Below are 17,597 nucleotides of genomic sequence, written 5' to 3'. Positions count from 1 at the left end.
TTCAGAAAGGAGGGAAAAATAGTATATTTTCCAGACAAACAAAAGCTGTGGGACTTCACCACCACATGACCAGCTCTACGAGAAATCCTCAAGGAAGTCCTGCATCTGGCATCCAAAAAACAGTAATAACTACCACAAATACAGAAGAGAGAACAAAACCAATTGGTAGGAAAAAAAAAAACTGCAAATGAGAAAGAGAAACTAGATCTTACCACCACAAAAAGCCATAGTGACAATGTAATAAGGCCTCTGTTTTACTTCTGTTTTTAGTAATTTCAGTCTTCTCTCTTTTTTCTTAGATAAAGGTTTGCAAATTTTGTTTATCTTTTTAAAGATTCAACTTGTGGTTTCATTGATTTTCTCTATCATTTTTTAATTCCTTATTTCATATATTTTTGTTGTAATCTTTCTTATTTCCTACTAATATTTGCTTTTGGTTTAATTTTCTCTACTTTTTTCTATTTTCTTAAGGTAGAAGTTTACATAACTGATTTTAGATTTTTGTTATTTTTGATATAGGTGTTTACAGGTATAAATTTTCCCCTGAGCACTGCATGAAACTTTGATATGATATGTTGCACTTTGATCTTTATCTCGAAGTACTCTCTAATTTCCCTGTGATTTTTCTTTTTACCAATTGTTTATTTAGGAGAGTGTTGTTTAATTTCTACACATTTTTTAGTTTTCTAAATTTCCTTCTATGATTGTGGTCAGAGAACATATTTTCTGTGATCTTTGTCTTTTAAAAAATAAGAAAAAATTAAAACAAACAAAAAAGTCATGGAAAGATTTCCATTATGTTTCAATTTTATTTTTTCATGAAATTTTTGTAGTGCCCTGTGTTTGTATTGTTTTATTGATTTTTTAGCAATTTATGTTGCTAAACTGAGATATTTAGTTTTTGTTATTGATTTCTTTTTATTAAGAGGACTTGACTTGCTTAGACATTAATTTGCCTTTGAGGTTATTCATCTTACTCCATTGAAATTACTTTGATATTTGAATGCTTTTTGAAGACTTTAGAGAGCTATTTCAAATAATTGTAGAGATTTTAAAATGAAATATGTAAATTTTAATAAGTTTTAAATCTTTAGTTTTGTGAAAATTAGAAGCCCTATTTCTACCTAATACTTTGCTATTCATATGTTATTCAGTTTATGGATTTGCTCTTTAAATGAATAAATGTGCATATCTTTGTTATAAAAAATTTTATAAAAAGCAAAAAAAGGGGCCAGCTCATTTGTGAGAGTGTGGTGCTGATAACACCAAGGCCAAGGGTTCAGATCCCTGTATAAGGATGGCTTGTTAGCTCACTTGGGAGAGCGTGGTGCGGACAACACCAAGTCAAGGGTTAAGATCCCATTACTGGTCATCTTTAGAAAAAAAAAAGCAAAAAAAAATTGGTTATCCATATGCAAAAAGTAAAATTTTATTGCATATATCTACAAAAATAAATTCCAGATTTATTACAGAGGTAAGAATGAAAAAGTACCATCTTTATGACATTTAAGAAAAGATTTCTTAGATAAGACAGAAAAAGCATGGGTAATAAAAGGAACTGACTGGTAACTGCATTCCTGTGAAAATTTCTCATATTGCAAAATAACATTAGTAAAATCAAAAGGGATGCCATTAGCTAGAAGATATTTGCAATTGCAAATCTTTAGTATCCAGAATAAATAACTCATATAAATAAATAAAAGAGATAAAAAGGTCAACAGGAAAACAAGCAAATTATATGACTATGCAATTTATTAAAAAATAAAACTGAATAACCAATCAATGTACAAAAAAAATCAGTAATCATGGAATTACAAATCAAAAATGAGATCCCTTTTTATATCCAAGTTAAAGCAAAAATTAAAAGTGTCATAATCACAAATGTTGTTGGAATTGTCTTTTTTTCATTGAAACATTTTTTATAACAGCAAAGTTTTTTTAATAGAAACAATTCAATGTGATTGCACATATCTGAGGGTACAGCATTGAATATCAATACCTGTGAGCAATATGTGATGTTCAAATCAGGATAATCAGTATACTCAACATTATATAATGCAATCTTTTTTTTGACACTTTACCAATTTCTCACTAAACCCCTCCCCACTCCCCCTTTACCACCTCTGGTGGCCTCAGTCCTGTTCTGTCCTTTTGAATGTTCAATAAATTATTGTGATTGTTGTGTCTTTCTTTCTCCCTTTTTCTTTTTTTAAAATTTATTTGTTTATTTTTTTAGATTTGTGGTATTTTTCTGTGCCTGGCTTATTTCATTTAACATTTATTTCTAAGTTCATCCATGTTGCTCTGGATGGCAGTATTTCATTCTTTTTTATGGCTGAGTAGTATTCCCCTGCATATATGTACCAAATTTTCTGTATCCAGTTGTTCATAGATGAATATTTAGGTTGCTTCCAACTCTTGACTATTGTAAATAGCACTGCAAAAAACATGGGAGTGCAAGTATCCCTTCAACATGATGATTTCCATTCCTTTGGGCATACACCCAGCAGTGGGATTGCTTGATCATATGGCAGGTCTATCTGTAGTTCTTTAAGGAACCTCCATATTTTCCATAATGACTACATGAATATACAGACCTATCAACATTGTAGCATTCTCCTTTAGCTGGCTTTTTTTTTTTTGGACAATAGTTTAATTGGAGTGAGATTATATCTCAGTGTGGTTTTGATTTGCATTTCCCCATTACTTAGTAATGTTGAGCATTTTTCATGTGTCTGTCGACCATTAGTATACATTCCTTTGAGAAATGCTTATTCAGCTCTTTTGCCCATTTAAAAAATCAGGTTACTTGTTTTATTATTGTTAAATTGTTTGAATTCCTTGTATATTCTGGATATTGATCCCCTGTCAAAAAATAGATTGCAAATATTTTCTCCCATTCTGTAGTTTGTCTTTTCACTATACGAATTGTTTCTTTTGCTGTGCAGAAGCTTTTAAATTTGATATAATACCATTTGTTTATTTTTTCTTTTGTTGCCTGTGATTTTGGGTTCTTTATGAATAAGTCTTTGCTCAGTCTTACTTCCTGAAGTGTTTCCCCTATGTTTTCTACTAAGAGTTTTATAGTTTCAGGTCTTATGTTTAAGTCTTTAATATGTCTTGAGTAGATTTTGGTATATGGTGAGAGGTACAGGTCTAGTTTCATTCTTCAACATGTGTATATCCAGTTTTCCCAGCACCATTAGTCCTTTCCCCAATGTATGTTCTTGTTGCCTATGTCAAGGATCAGTTGGCTGTAAGTATGTGGGTTGATTTCTGGATTCTCTGTTCTGTTCTATTGGTTTGAGTGTCTGGTTTTTATGCCAGTACCATGCTCTTTTAGTTACTATAGCTTTGTAGTATAATTTGAAGTCAGGTAGTGTTATGCCTCCAGCTTTATTTTATTTTATTTTTTTTGTTTAGTATCCTTTTGGCTATTGGGGTCTTTTTTTGTTCCATTTGAATGCTAGTATTGTGTTTTCTATTTCTGTGAAGAATGTCATTGATATTGTGATGGGGATTGCATTGAAGCTGTAGATAGCTTTGGGTAGTATAGACATTTTCACAATGTTAATTCTTCCAATCCAAGAGCATGGAATGTCTTTCCATCTTTATGTGTCCTCTGCAATTAATTTTAGCAGGGATTTGTAGTTCTCACTGTAGATTTATCCCTCACCTCCTTCGTTAAATTAATTCTTTGGTATTTTATTTTTTGGGTGACTGTTGTAAATGGGCTTACTTTCTTGATTTCTTTTTCTGATAGTTTGTTATTTGAATATAAAAAGTACTGATTTTTGCATGTTGATTTTGTATCCTGGAACTTTACTGAAATCATTTATCAGCTCTAAGAATTTTTTGGTAGAGTCTTTGGGTTTGTCTTTGTATAGGATCATGTCAACTGCAAAGAGGGACAGTTTGACTTTCTCTTTTCCAATTGGATGCCTTTTATTTCTTTCTCTTGCCTGATTGCTCTGGCTAGTATTTCCAATACTGTGTTAAATAGGAGAGGTGAGAGTGTATGTCCTTGTCTTGTTCCTGTTCTTAAGGAAAAAGCTGAAAAGCATTTTTATAATTCAGGATGATATTGGCAGTGAGTTTGTTGTATATGACTTTTATTGTGTTGCGATAATTTTCTTCTTTATCTAATCTGCTGAGAGTCTTTATTTTGAAGAGATGTTGAATTTTGTCAAATGCTGTTTCTTCATCTTTTGAAATAATCATATGATTTTCATCCTTGATTTGGTTGATGTAATGTATCACACTTATTGATTTGCATTTGTTGAACCATCCTTGCATCCCTGGGATGAATCCCATTTCATCATGGTGTATAATTTTTTTTTATGTGTTGCTGTATTCTGTTTGCTAATATTTTGTTGAGGATTTTGGGGTCTATGTTCATCAGAGATATTGGCCTTTAGTTTCCTTTTTTTGTTGTTCTATCTTTGTCTGGTTTTGGTACCAAATGATGCTGGCCTAATAGAATGAGTTTGGGAGTATGACCTCTATTTCAGGTTTTTGGAACAGTTGGAAGAGAATTCCTGTTAATTCCTTTTTAAGGGTTTGGTAGATTTCAGCAGTGAAGCCATCTTGTACTGGGCTTTTCTTTGTTGGGGCACTACTGATCACTGCTTCAATCTTGTTGTTTGTTGTTGGTCTGTTCAGGTTTTCTATTTCTTCTTGGTTCAGTCTTGGTATTTTGTACATATCCAAAAATTTATCCATTTCCTCCAGGTTTTCAAATTTGTTGGTGTATAGTTGTTTATAATAGTCTTTTATGATTCTTTGTATTTCTGTGTATCAGTTGTAATATCTCCTTTTTCATATATGATTTTTGTTATTTGGGTTGTCTCTCTTTTTTAGTTAGCCTAGCTAATAGTTGGTCTATTTTGTTCATCTTCTCAAAAACCAACTTTTTATTTCATTGATCTTTTGTATCATTTTTGGGGTCTCTACTTTATTTAGTTCTGCTCTGATCTTAAATATTTTTTTCTATCTACTAATTGTAGGAATGGATTGTTCTTGGTTTTCTAGTTCTTTGGAGTAAGAACTAGAAAAGCATTGGGTTGTTTATTTTGAAGTCATCATGTTCTTTTGATGTAAGCATTTATTACAATAAACTTCCCTCTTAGTACTTATTTTGCAGTATCACACAGATTTCGGTATGATGTGTCTTTATTTTCATTAGTTTCAATAAATTTTTTGATTTCCTGTTTAATCTTTTTTTGGATCCATAGGTCATTCAGGAACATATTTGTTTCCCCTGTGTTTGTATAGTTTCCAGAGTTTCACTTGTTATTGATTTCTAGTTTTAATCCATTGTAGTCTGAAAAGATACTTGAAATGATTTCAATTATTTTAAATTTGTTGATATATTATTTGTGACCTAACATGTGGTTTATCCTGGAGAATGTTCCATGTGCTGATGAGAAGAATGTATACTCTGTAGTTGTTGGATGGAATGTTTCATAGATATCTGCCAAGTCTGATTGGTCTAAGGTGTAGTTTAATTCCTGTGTTTCTCTGTTGATTTGTTGCTTACATGATCTGTCCAATGCTGAGAGAAGGGTGTTCATGTCCCAAACTATTGTTGTGTTGGGTCTGCCTGTATCTTGATGTCTAATAGTGTGTGCTTTATATATTTGGGTGGTCTATTTTGGGGTGAATATATGTATTTATGATTGTTATGTCTTCTTCCTGGATAGATCCCTTTATCATCATTTAATGGCCTTCTTTGTCTCCTTTCATGGTTTTTGGTTTAAAGTCTTTTATTCAATATATGAATAGCTACTCATACTCATTTTTGTTTTCCATCTGTGTGTTATAACTTTTTCTATCCCTTCACTATTAGTCTGTGTGAGTCTTTACAGGTGAGGCGAGTCTCTTGAAAATAGCACATAATTAAGGTCTAGGTTTTTAATCCAATCCGTCAGTCTATGTTTTTTCATAGGAATTTAATCCATTTACATTTAGGGTTGTTATTAAAAGGTATTATCTTACTCCTGGCATTTTTTGATTTTCATTTGGATAAAAATAAAAATTTTGTTCCTTTCTTTCCCTTTCTCATTTGCATTTTTGTTCTACCAGTGGATTTTCTTCTTTCTAGTGTATTCATGGTAGTGACAATCATTTTTGGGGTTCCAGGTGCAGGACCTCCTTGAAGATTTCTTGTAGGTCTGTCTGTGTTGATAAATCCTTCAGTTTTTGTTTGCCTTGGAAATACACTATTTCTCTTTCCTTTCTGAAGGATAGCTTTGCTAGATGTAGTATTCTTGGCTGGCATTTTTTTTTCTTTCATTATTATGAATGTACCATCCTGTTCTCTCCTGGCCTGTAGAGTTTCTGTTGAGAAGCCTGCTCTTAGTCTGATGGGGACTCTCTTATAGGTGATGATGCTTTTTTCTTGCTGTTTTTAGGGTTCTCTTTTTGTCTTTGAATTTTGCTATAATGTGTCTCAGAAAGGACCTTTTTGAATTGAATATTTTTTGAGACCTTTGAGCCTGCTGGATCCAAAGGAACATGTTTCTCTCTATACCTGAGAAGTTTTTCACTATTATTTTGCTGAATGTGTTCTCAACACATTTTCCTTTCTCCTCCCCTTCTGGAACACCCATAATTCAGATCTTTGTGTGCTTAAGGTTGTCTGATAGATCTCTTAGGTTTTCTTCATTTTTTAAAATTCTTTTTTCTTTTCTTTCTTACTTTTTTCCTACTGCTTAAGTTCCTTGTTGTGTTTTTTTTTTTTTTTATTTCATTGAATAAATCCTTCAGTTCCATGAGTTCTGCTACATTTTTTTTTAAGGTATTAATCTCTTTGTAAATTTACTCTTTCATATCCTGTATAGATTTTCCCATTTTGTTGTGTCATCTGAGTCTTCTTGTATCTCATCAAATTTCTTTAAGATTGTTGCTCAGAATCCTTTTCAATCATGTCAAGTGTTTCCTGCTCTATGAGGTTTGGTACTTGAGAATTATTGCATTCTTTTGGTGGTGTCATATTTTCTTTTTCTTTTGTATTTCTAGCATCTCTACATTGATGTCTAGTCATCTGGTAACGCAGTTGCTTCCTCTATTACTCTGGAGTGGGACTTGAGGAGACTTCTTCCTGTAGATGTATTTTATATTTATGGCCAAGTAAGGTGTTTTAGTATTGGTTCCAGGTAGATGCAGTAGTGTACTATCCATGTGCATACTTTGGCTGCGTTCGATGTTGGAGTTGTATGTGAGGGCCTCCATGGCCTAGGCAATGGATCACTTAGTGATTCATTGATGAAGTTAATGATACTGTGTTGGGTTACGGAGGATGTGGGTGAGCTCTCAAGTTTTGGGGTGTTGCTTCTGTTCTTTGGCTAAGGTGAGTAACCCTGGATAGGTTTGTTGGCATCTTGGGTAGCATCTCTTGACCCGGATGGCTGCAGTGGGGTATACTGGAGCTCTTCAGTTTGAATTGGTGACCTTGAGTAGGGTTTCTCTTTACTCTTTCATACAGGCAGAGGCTCCTCCTGGATCCTTGCTTCTCCCTGTTGGGGGGTAAGTTGGTGGGGGTTGAGAATTTGCTTCTTTACTCTATTTGGCAATCCTGGGTTTTTACACTCTCCAGGGGTTCTGTATATGTCTCTCCCCAGATAAGTCAGTCACATGTGTTGCACATGTAATTCCCACCCTAAGGTGCACTACTCTGAGGGGTTGCTTAATTTCCCCTGTGGGTTAGGCTACCAGATCACAGGTGTGAGCTCGCTTACTCTTTCACCATGCTCTGCTGGTGACTCCCGGTGTCAGTGCTGTCAAGTTGTCAGCATGTCACCCTTGTGTGGTGGTGGCTGTGGTGGGGCTCCCACATATTGGTGGTGTCTGCAGCAGCAGTGGGCTGCCCACACCAGAGTGCTCCATGGTCTTGCCAGCTGTATTCTGGTGCTGCCCTTGGCTCCTGAGGTCCCTGCACTTCTGCCATCTCAAATTTCTTTTTTGTATGAACCAGAAAATTTGGAAGAATTTTAGACAGATTAGATTCTGGCTCTGTCAATTTTAAACTTTGTTACTCCTCCCCTAGCCACATTTATGGTGCACTATGATCTAGATCTGTTCCCTCATGTCATGAAGTTCAGGTGATTCCACACAGTGGGTATTAGTAAGAATTGTAAACACAAAATTATGTCTGTTAGTACAATCTAAATATGCACTATTTTAACCCATTTTTGTGGCTTATAACAAAATACATGGAACTGGGTGATTTATAAAGAAAACAAAAGTTTTTGCTTACAGTTTCTGAGGCTGGGAAGTCCAAAGTCCATCTGGTGGTGGCAACAGTGACCCAGGGGTCTCACATTGCAAGATGGTGGAAGCAGAGAGAGAAGAGAGAGCAAGACAGACTCTCCTCTTCTTTTAAAGCCCTCATAACCACACTCCTGGCCATCATTTTTAATCCATTCACTGGGGCATGGTCCTACAATCTCATCACCTCTTCAAGGCTCCACCTTTCAATTACCAAAATAGGATTTCCCACTGTCTTAAAAGTCACAGTGGGGACCGAGTTTCTAATACATAAAATTTGGGGGGTTCAAGCTTCAGTGAGTTTTAGGGGCACATAATTCAATGCACTACATATACCCAACCCAACCTGTCCTTAACTGGATCCCTAAAGTGCCCGAGGCCATTCAATCAACACCGGAACAAATGAAAGTGTAATTGAGGGGAAGTTCTAGTGGAGAGAGAAAATAGCCTCTTTTTGTAGGAATTAAAATACCTTACTTTTGCAACTTTTGTAAAAATACATGACCATGTATGGGCACGCGTAATGGGGTCTCTGAAGTTTTAAGCTTCAGTAGCTTCATGGTCAATCCATCTCTAATTACAGGATATTAAATGAAATCTTTAGGAGGATTACAAGAATAGACTCTCAGTTGAGCTTTCAGGTATGACTTCTAAAGCTGCACTTCAGAATGGACTACTGAGGCCATGTCTTTTATGATCCAGAAGCTGCTAGCCACAGAACTGAAGCACACACTACCGTGAACAGGAAGCTGCCACCGTCAGGTAACCATCACAGCACTGTGAAGCTACTGGTGCTGCTGCCAGTTCCAGACCCACAGCAGGTCCATAACGACTTAGAATGACAAAATGGATACTCCATGTCTTGCCTCTCAAACATTGCGCAGTGAGTGGACTTTCGGACTTCTTCCATCACTGTATAGAAGAATCCAATACCTCTGTGAACATGCTTATGATTAGCAGGGGCAGTTCCTTGCTCTTAATTCCATGCTGGAAACTTCACAATTGTCTTTGGCCAAACCTCCATCATAGGTGTATCTCTTGCTGTGAGGGAGTCTGATAAATATAGTTTTTTGCTTTTTAGATACTGATTTTCAGAAGGCACACAAGACGGAGTATTGAACAAATAGTGTTCACCTATGTATTGAACGCAAAACAAGACATAATAATAGGTAACATTTATTGAATACTTGCTATGCCCTCATCCAAAAAAGTGGGAAGAAAAAAAACCCGAAATGTTTATCAAAAGGAGAATGGACAAACAAATAATCTTGTTTATTCATGTAATGAAATACTATTCAGCAGTTAAAATAAATGAACTAGAGCTACAGGTATCAACAGGAATATATCTTAGAAGCATAGTGCTGAGTTCATAAAAATCAAGTTGTAGAAGGATTCCTAATGAATGATGTTGTTCATGTAAATTTAGAATAGAGGAAATCTATGCAAATAGACACATATATAATAGAAGTATAGAAAAGGGGTTGGGAATTATAAATACCAAATTTAGGATGGTGGTAACTGATGATATAAGGAAGTATATATAGGAGTTCTTTGATTGTATCCAGGTTTAAAACCATGTAGCTTACTCCTAGGGGCACTATTCACTTTGAATATAATATGTCATTCTCAGGGGCATCATTTACTTTCTGCTCTAAGAAGAACAGTGCCTTCTGCAATTTTTCAACATGGTATCTCTGAGTGTTCTCATAATCCTTTATATTTTTAAGCTGGGTGATATGGGTATACCAGTATTTACATTATAACATTCTCTACAAATTTGTATATAAAAGAAAGATTTTAAAAGAAAATATTTTATGAACCAAAACACAAAGTTCTAATTTCCATCTATGAAATCCAAATCCTGTGTATCCTGATCTGGGAAAAAAATCACCTCTCAAATCTGTGAATTTGATAGTCGAGCACCACTTTGCATCTCTTATCCTTAGGATTCCATACTGGAAGACTATATACACACTTTTATTCTGTGATATTCTTCATTTTAGCAGCTCATTGGCATTGATGGGCCAAAAAGACTCTAAGAAGGTTAACTGAAATTGTGTGATGAATGATCCAGGTTCTAATTAAAAATTTTAAGCACTGACTCATGGCATGTTTACTAAAAATTTTGAGGTTTTTGATTTTTACTGGAATTACTATTAGGACTCAATACAGGATTCCAATAGTTAAACAAATTTTTAGTTGATTTTTTTTTGTTTGCACATTGTTCTGAAATACAACAACAATAATCATTTCTAACAATTACTGAGTACTTAGTATGTGCTGGGCTCTGTTCTAAGTGCTTATATACATAATTCACTTAAACTTTACAACAATAGGAGGTAGGTACTATTGTTAGCTCCATTTTACAGATAAAGAAATTGAGTAATGAAGGTAATAAAGAACTTGTCCTAGATCACATGGCCCAAAAATGATAGAGCTGAATCCAGGTACAGCTGACTTCAAAGCTTGTGTAAACAGTCCATCTCTGGAATGTTCCCTATGACAACTTTTCATTCAGGTGCTGCAGAAGTGTTTTCCCCTCCTTCCTCCCATCCCCTGGCCCCCAGATTTATGCACCTTAAGTGTTTAGTAACCCAGAAGATATAATTTCTGTCCAGGGAAGAAAGTCATTCCAGAATATCAAGTTGAAGATTAGTCAGTAGACGGAAAGAGGAAATTCTAATGTTACTCTGGAATTCAGCAAAATTTATACACACCCATACCCACACATATATTTACATTCTCTTTAAAATGAGGATGTCTAAGTATTAATTTCAAATTATTCACATAGTCTGTGAATATAGCCTTTTAAAAGTTCCAAACCTATCTCTCATTCTGTTTTGTGGTTTGTATAATTGCTTGACCACTTCTGCAATGACTCCCCAAAGCTACACTGAAGAACCCACCTCAAACATTACCATCTAGTGCCTTTGTCAGAGACAAAGACTTCTGACAAGTAGCAAAGTGTGTTCATGGGAATATTATGTTTTCAAAAAACAAACAAATATAAGCAGTGAGATGTTGTGTCTTGTGTCAAAGATTTGGGGTATTTTCTGTATCATTTTCATGGGTGTGGGTCAAAGGCTGTCCATTTTCATAGTTCATTTTAGAGAGATTAAAAAGGATTTCTCTGAATGCTGACAGAGAAGGAAAACACACAGAGGCCCTTAACACTCAACCTTGGCCCTGAAGCAGCAGACAGGGGGGTTAGAGGTTGCTGTAGCAATGACCTGCATTACATAATGCCTCCCATCTGTCCAGAGATATGTAAGTTTGCTTAAACGTTTTGCTAGAAGTTAATTAAATTTTAATATAGTCCAGCCCATCAGCTTTTGCCAGACTGTTTGCAATTTCTAAAATACCAAATCCATTAGCTGTTTGATATATGTAGATATATAAGTCTCTGGCACCATTTGGGTGATACTAACAGATGTTCCATGGATATAACTAATAAAGTAGGCACTGCTGGGCTCTTGATGATGATGAAGATGATGATGATGCAGGTGATGTCTGTGGGTTTGTACTGGGTGTGTCTTTTCTAGCTGGTTCATAGTTACTGAAATGCTTGCTAACTGAATAGATTGCTAGTCTATTGTCAACTTTACATTTCATGGTAGAATTTTAGATTGTCATAAGCACCCTTTGTCATGAGAAATTCAGTCTTGGAACTTCTCTGAGATCCTGAGAAAACTATCTATTGCATATTAGAGATTCCATGCTGGATAACAGTGGCCTTCTTAGGCTGAACTATTCATATGCTTAGCTGGAAGATGCTGTATACTAAAGCTTGGTGATTTCATCTTTTGATTCAGGGGTAGGATTTGTAAGAGACTAATTTTATTCCTTGACTTAAACTGAGAAAGGATTTGGGTTTTTAATATCCATTTTTGGCATCACTCTGTTAATGGATGGAGTTTCTCTTCTTGCCCAGTCTCATAAGCAACTGTTCCATTCAGATGCCATTTGTTAATATAATACATTTTCAACTTGTTTGTTCCAGTAAAAAATGTGTTTCATGTATATTGAAAGGTCAAGAAATAATATCTTCTCTTTTATATTTTAGCATGTGCAAAATTCATTATAGTGTTATCATGTGATTTTATTTCATTTTTATTTTAAAGGAAAATAACAACATCGAAGACATCCTGAAATAGCATTCGTTTGGCAGGTCCCTGGCTTTCTGGTTCTGATTCCATGCTTAATTGTGCCAAATCCAGCCAGGAGAGGAGAATGAGTTGCAGGTGTCATGGAATTCCAGTGTTTCACTTGCACTGGGTAACCCTAAGACGAATTTCCATATGTGAAGCCAATTTTGATTTGTCCAAAGAAAGCATCCCTGAGTCTCAAGCTAAAAATAAAGTATTTGGTTGTAGGAGAGGATGAGCCCAGCCATTGGTAACCCAGCAGGAAATTCTTCCCTGAGAAACTGTGATTATTTTCACATGTAAGGAAATGGACAAATGAATATCATTTTCAAACCTCTGTCTGACTAAACATACCAATCAGGAATTCATCTACCTACATCTTTTTAAAAGAAATCCAGTGGAGCTTTGACAGCATGTGAGCTACTTCCATTGACCTTCTTTCATTGGATGTTTCTCACACTTATTTGCTCTCTATTTTCATGTTTATAAAATGTGTTCCCAAGCCCTTTAGAATAAAATCAACAATAGTGCCCAGGGCTCCAGTGAAAGATTCCCAGTGGGAGGGTCTGAGCCTTTTGTTCCAGAGGATCTAATAGAGTGTGAAACTGACACAGAATAGGAAGACCATTCAGCTAAAATTAAAGTCTTTGTTCCTTCATCAGTTGAACTTGAACTTCACATTTCTGAAGTTCTGCTAGGTTACTTTCTCTAAAATTCTGATTTAATCAAGGTGAACAGTGAAGCTCATTAAAAGCTGTCCTCTCTCACACTTCACACACACACACCCTTCACACACACACACATAAAAACAGATTGCAAAACATCCCATTTTTTGGCACACTTAACAATCTTGATTCTTTTCTTGATAAAATTTTTGGGAAGTTGACTTGAATATTGAATGTACAATATTCTTAATAATTAAAGAAGTTTTTTTTTTTTTTATTAATTCTGACAGAGACTTCGTTTTATTTTACCAGCTTATCAACTTCCTCAGTCCCATTGGGAAAGGTGAAGGGTTAACAGCCAGGCCTTTATGTGATAAATGAGCTAATATGATTACATAAAATTTATTTTATCACATTTGATTTGGGGAAACTATTGAAAATAAGAGGAAACCTTAGACTGTAAATCTTATCTCCTTACTTTTATATCAGACTTGGCCTTTCTTATTTCTAATATAAGCTCATTTTTTGCTTTCTTCAGTTAGCAGGAAAAAGGTGAGAAAATTAAAATATACCAACACACTAGGATTGAGGATATGCAGATAGATGGCTCTGATATTTCTATGTCTTGATAATACAGTTCTTTTATATTTCCAAATTGCAACAAGAACTTATTGCAAAAAAGTCAATGAAACTTTGTCAGATTTTGATACAACAATTCTAACTATTAAATCTTTTCTTCTCTTTGAGAATGGAAAATTTTCCTCTTCTTTCTCTTTTACTGCTCCAGTCATCAAAATATATGATCTCAAATCCTTTTCTATTATCTTTCTATGTGAATAATAGCAGGGAAAATTAAAGAATAGCTCAATCAACTGAAAAGAAAATTTCTTTTCATATTTTTTGAGGTTTTATTATATTCTTTGTATGACACAGAACTCTTTATATCATTTAACTTTTAACAAGAGTACAAACTCTTGCTACGTAGCATGGGACCCTCGAATTTTAAGTAAATTAGATGCATAATAGGCTGTTACTGTTTTATTGCTCTAATCAGAACATCTGTTTAGGGTAACAACAGTGAATAGGGGGAATGAACTATGAACATGACTTTGGGTAAGTTAGCATCAAATTCAGATTTTGAAAAGTTTTAATACATAAATACCGACTTATCCCAAATCAAAGAAATTAGGCTTCTTTTCTGATTCTACCCAGAGAGTCATAAATTCAGATACCTACAAAGAGAAGGCAGGTAAGTAAAATTAGTGAAGACAATGGGAGCAGTGACTAATCGAAGGACTTGTGGTCATTCTAAAGGTAGCTGCTCCTGCTCTGCTCCGATTACCACTGAGTGGCAACATGAGCCCAGTGTCGCAATTTCTTGTGATTTTTCAAGAGATGCGCGAGTTTGATTTTCTTGGGTGAAATCCTCCAATTTTTAAATGTTGTCAGATAGCAGTTTGAAAAAATGTTGTAGGGCCAAACAAAACTCATTTGTTGGCTCAGCCAAAAACAAGCTGCCGTTTGTCTTCTGCTTTCCCTCCTGCCCTCTGGTTGGCCTCACCCATTTCATGGGCTTTATACCTGTAACTTACACATGAGTTATATCTCAGCAGCCATTGGTGGTAGCTGATCCTCCTTGTACAGCATCTGAGGGTATCTCTTGGTCTTGCCCCTGTTATCCTTGCTGCTCTCAGGAAGTGTTGGTTCAAGTAGCACCGATCTGTATGAAGCTAATGTGCAAGAAGCATGTGCAGGATATAGATGGCCTGGGGTGGAAGCTCATCTGCATTTGCAGTGCAAGTGGTTGTGCCCTGACCTCAACCTCAGCTTTAGCTCACAGGACTTGGCCTGGGAGGACATCACTTCTGCTCCAGGTACTGAGGAAAGGCTGATAATTCTTTAAGTGCCCTTTGACCAAGGCATGCATTCCTAAGATGACCTCAATATTTTCATGGTTAAAAAATATATATAACCCTCAATTTTCTCTTATATGTGGCATTTCCCTCAAGTACACTTCTCAAATCCTTCAGAATTTATAGTCAATAAATCTCAAATCTTCAGCCTTCACCATTTTTTTTTAAGCTCCAAGTCTGCTGCACGTAAATGGAATTTTAAAAATCTTTTCTCCCAGTTGTGCCCCCTTGATATTCTCTCTTCAGTGAGTTTTATCACCATCTCCATTTGTGCAATCAGGAAATGTCATCCTGGGTTGTTTTCTCATCTCTATAGGTAATCAGTCAACAGGTCCTGATGATTTTACCTTCTAACCTCTCTCCTCTACTTCCCCAGGGCCATTGCTTGAATTCAGACCTCCATCATTTCCTGCCTGTACTATTGCCAGTTTGAGCTAGTCTTATCTCCGACAAGCTGTTCTATTCTCTGCCACCAGGACTTCTTCTAAAATGCAATTCTTATGTTTTTTATAAAACACTTTTAAGTTTTTTAAAAAAACCTTTAAGTGGCAGAATCTTAGAGTTTTAAAATGCAAGTTCCCTAGCATAGAATACAAGACCTTAACATTTTGACCTCAGTCTTCTTCAATTTTGTCTTCCACATCATAACCATGTATCTTACTCTACAGTTACACCAATTTCTTTTTCTTAAATAAACCAGGCAATTTGACTTCTCTCTATTGCTGTTCCATGTTGTTGTACCAGCTGTCCTACTGCCTGAAAGGCTCTTTCTGTCTGTGGAGCACCTTCTCTCACTTGGGAGGAATAATTTTCTTGAGAAAGCCTCAGAATTCCTTAGGATTTTAAACTTTTCTTCTCTACACTGCCACACTACCTAGCACATATCTCTATTATTAGATTTGATGCATTATACATTTTTAAAATAAGTGCATCAATAGCCTACATGACTGTGCTGTATTAACCTTTGGTGGCAGACCAACTTTGTTGAGAATCTGATAAGAACTATGAACTTCACTTCCCCAGGAAAAAACGAAACAATTGAGTATACATGTTAAATCTCACATATACAGTCTTGTGTTGCTTAATGGTTGTGGTACATTCTGAGAAATGTGTCAATGGATGATTTCATCACTGTGCAAACATCATAGAGTGTACTTAACAAACCTAGAGGTTATAGCCTACTACACCCCTCCAGCTACAGTATAATCTTATGGGACCACTGTTGTGTATGCAGTTTGGTGTGACTAAAACATTGTTATATGGCAAATAGTTGAATAAAATTTGTTGGAAATGGACCCCAAAGTACTGAGAAAACTCTGATAAGATAAAAGAAGCAAGGAAAGTCACTCTAAATAGTGGGAATGATGTAGGTGCTCAATAATTATTAATTGAATAAATGGCATCCAGATTGGAAAAGATGAAGTCAAACTGTCCTGAAATTATTAACCAGCTAGAGGGGTTTTTTGATCGATTCTTTAGGTTTTTCTATATGACATGATATTATATATAGAAAAACCTAAAGACTCGATCAAAAAACCCCTCTAGCTGGTTAATAATTTCAGTAATGTTGCAGGATACAAAATAAATGCCCACAAATAAGTTGCATTTATATTCTTCAATAATGAGCTAACAGAAAGATAAATCAAAAAAGTAAGCTCATTTACAACAGTCACAAAAGAAATAAAATACCTGTGCATAAATTTAAACAAGGAGGTGAAAGAACTCTACAAGGAAAACTACAAATCAATGCTGAAAGAAATTAAAGAGGACACAAAAAGATGGAAAGACATGCCATGCTCTTGGATTGGGAGAATTAACATTGTGAAAATGTCTATACTATCCAAAGCGATCTACAGATTCACTGTAATCCCCATCAGAATACCAATGACATTCTTCACAGAAATGGAAAAAAGAATCTTAACATTCATATGGAACAACAAAAAAAAAGACCCCAAATAGCCAAAGCAATCCTGAGCAAATAAAATAAAATGAAATAAAATAAAGCCAGAAGCTTAACACTACCTGACTTCAAATTATACTACAAAGCTATAGTAACCAAAACAGCATGGCACTGGCATAAAAGTAGACACCAGGACCAGTGGAGCAGACTAGAGAACCCAGAAATCACCCCTCAGGCTTACAGGCATCTGATATTTGACAAAGGCAATAAAAACATATGCATATGCAGAAGAATGAAACTAGACATGCACCTCTCCATATACCAAAATCAACTAAAAAGGATTAAAGACATAAGTATAAGACCTGAAACTGTAAAATTACCAACGGAAAACATAGCAGAAACACTTCAAGAACTAGGTCTGGGCAGAGACTTTATGAACAAAAGCCTGAAAGCACAAGCAATCAATCAATAAATAAATGGGATTATATCAAACTAAAAAGCTTCTGCACAGCAAAGGAAACAATCAACAGAGTGAAACAACAACTTACAGAGTGGGAGAAAATTTTTGATAATTATGCATCCAACAAGGGATTAATATCCAGAATATACAAGGAACTCAAGCAATTACACAGTGAAAAAACAATTTACCCAATTAAAAAATGGGCAAAGGAGCTCAATTAACATTTTTCAAAGGAAGACATACAAA

The sequence above is a fragment of the Cynocephalus volans genome, chromosome 9 (assembly GCF_027409185.1).
Source record: "Cynocephalus volans isolate mCynVol1 chromosome 9, mCynVol1.pri, whole genome shotgun sequence".
Classification (NCBI taxonomy): Eukaryota; Metazoa; Chordata; class Mammalia; order Dermoptera; family Cynocephalidae; genus Cynocephalus; species Cynocephalus volans.
The sequence above is the reverse complement of the archived record's forward strand: the minus strand, read 5'-3'. Positions refer to the sequence as shown.